This window comes from Triticum urartu, chromosome 2A (genome assembly GCF_056163025.1).
Source record: "Triticum urartu cultivar PI428250 chromosome 2A, HENAU_Tu73, whole genome shotgun sequence".
Classification (NCBI taxonomy): domain Eukaryota; kingdom Viridiplantae; phylum Streptophyta; class Magnoliopsida; order Poales; family Poaceae; genus Triticum; species Triticum urartu.
Window position 1 is genome coordinate 556,441,705 of NC_141874.1, and position 2,686 is coordinate 556,444,390.

At 59.4% G+C, this 2,686-nt stretch overlaps 1 pseudogene; it reads left to right on the forward strand.

Moving 5' to 3' along the window:
* The first annotated feature begins 230 nt into the window (after positions 1-230).
* Positions 231-2,291, forward strand: LOC125538709 (NAC domain-containing protein 58-like; annotated as a pseudogene).
* The last annotated feature ends 395 nt before the right edge of the window (positions 2,292-2,686 follow it).

The window sequence follows — 2,686 nt, forward strand, 5'->3', positions numbered from 1 at the left end:
ATGTTATCTCCGACTTAATTAAACACCCTCTATCTAGTGTGCCATCTGTACTTGGCTTCTGCAACCTTCCTGTCATTAATGCCAACCCATCTATAAAAGCAGGAGCAGGTCCTCCCAACCTGAATTATCCCAGGGCGTAATCGAACTCTCTTTCTCTCAGATCCACTCAACATTTTGAGTCGCCCACACAATCTACCTCTCCTAGGCTACAACTTCGATATCGGTCGGCGATGGCGAACCCTAATCTGACAGCCGGGTACGTGTTTCAACCCACCGGCCTTGAGCTCATCGACCACTACCTCGTCCCCAGGGCGGGGCTGGGCGGCGACATCTTCCCCGGCTTCATCGACGAGGGCGTGGACGTCTTGTCCTTGCCCCCGCGTGAGCTCCCCTTCCGGGAAAACCACATAAGAGATTATGGCGAGGTATGGGGTTTCTTCTTCGCGGCAAAGCTTGCCGGCGAGACGTGCCCGACGCCGGGCGCGGGCGGGTGCTGGGTGCAATACGGCACGGAGAAGCCGTACTACGGCAGCGAGGGCGGCTGAGAGGCAGTGGCGTTCCGGCGCAGGTTTGCGTACCGCTACACGTGGAAGGGCGGGGCGGTATGGTCGCCGACGCGCTGGCTGATGAAGGAGTACCGGCTCAACAGGGACGCGGCCGCCTTCCGCCGCGCGCACCCGGACCCCGAGGCGCGGGACGTCGTCTTCGTGGTCCACAAGGTCTACCGGAAGCCGGTGCTCCCCCCCCCCCCCCCCCCCCCCCCCCCCCTACCGACAGCAGCTCCAGCGACAGCGAGGAGGAGGACTCCGAGCGCTCCATGGTGTTGAAGAGGAAGCGGTCGTAGAATTATGCAACTGGAAAAGGACCGTCCCCCGCGTCGCTCCGCAGGGGCGGCTCGGGCGGAGACCAAGCCGCGACTTCCGCCGCCCCCTCCCCTCCTCCCCTCCTCCGCCGCCGCCGGCACGCGTCGCCGGGCAAAGCCCCGGTGGCGGCTGGCGGCGGCGGGCCCTCGCTCCTGCGCGCGGCGGTTGGTCTTGTGTGCGACCTCGGTGGTGCGTGCGCAGCGGCGTCGCGCGCGGCGCCGTGCTCCGGCGGCGCTCCGGCTTGTGCAGCGGCCTCTAGGTCGTCCGGTGCGCGGCGCGGGTGGTAGATCTGGGCGGTTGCGCTCCCCGGGCTCGCCCCGGTGTGTGCCGTCGCCTTGGCGAGGCCGCGGCGTGCGGGGCCGGATCCGGCAGGCCCCTGCCCGGATCTGTTGGGTGGCGCCAGTTTTCCTGCTCCCTCGGCGGCAGATCGGGTTTTCCCCAACTTGGCGTTCGCGTTTTCTCGGCGTGGTGGTGCTTTGTATTGCGCCTGGTTATGCCTGGAGCTCCCCGGTGTGGTGCTGGCCGGCGTTGTACCGTGCTCCACCGTTGGCTGCCTCTTCCTCCGCCTATCGGCCTATTGCGGTTGCACAGGTCGGCAAAATCCTTGGCCTGCAGATGGCAGCCATGGATGCGGCTTGCTCTCCACGCGGGGGGCAGCCGTGGGCGGGTTGGAAGGGCCCCCTTGTCCCGCTGTCAGCGTTGATGGGTGCTGTCTGTGGCGGCCATGGATGCGGTTCCTCTCACCCGGGAGGGCCGTGGCTTGGGGGTTGGCCGTCTTCCCTTGTCTTCGTCAGTGTTCTTATTGTTCGTCCTCAGGTGCCCCTTCACGTGTCTCTGCTGTGGCGATGCCTATGTGACTACACCGGTGGCACACAGGTGTTGTGGCGTCGTCTCGGCTCACGTATCCTTTCGATTGCGCCCCACGACACAGGTGGTGTCGTGGCGTTGGGCAGTCTCGGATGCGCGGCGCCTTTCGATTACGTCGATGGTGCAGTGTCTTGGTTTGGTCTACTAGGTGATGCCCTTCGGCCTTGTCGGTGGCACACAGGTGCCGTGGTGTCGTCTCTTGTTTCGTGTGTCCTTTTGATTGCACCCCACGGCACAGGTGGTGTCGCGGCGTTGTGTACTCTCGGATGTGCGGCGCCTTTTGATTGCATCGACGGTACAGTGCCCTGGCTTGGTCTCGGCTGGCCAATGGCGTTCGACTACTTTGGCGGTGCTCTTGTTGTGTTGTCTGTTCTTTTCCTCTTTGTTTCTCCTCTGTTTTATGTGTTGTATGTGTGTGTCCTTTTTTCTTTATCTCTTCTCCTCTTGTGCCCCCCCTGTATTTCTGGTTCACTTGAACCTATCTTGCGATAGGCTGCAAAGCCTTATAGGCAATATGAATACAATTCAGGTGGGGAAATCTCCCCCCCCCCCCCCCCCCCCTCCCGGTGAAAATTCAAAAAATAAAATAAAATTATGCAACTGCATGTTAATTTCTTCAGAGTTGTTGTGTCTCTATTTCGTTTCATTTCAGTTGTGGATTGTGCGCTAGTTGAGGTAGATTGATTGGTCCGTTTCGTTCGAAGTGCAATGTAATCAGCCTCCCTCGCAGCATCTGCCAGAACAGTTCGGAGGTATTATCACCGTTTCATTTTATGATTTATGTTTTATGTGGACGTGAGTCTTGGTCTGATGTCTTCCCATCTGAGAAATTTTAGATTTGATGATCTATCTTCATAGTCCGCTTTGTTTCGAATAATTGGAACTGGAGTAGTGTTTAGGAGTAATGGTTACTCCTCCAGTTTCAGTTTCAAAATGGTTGGAGATAGAGACCAGCT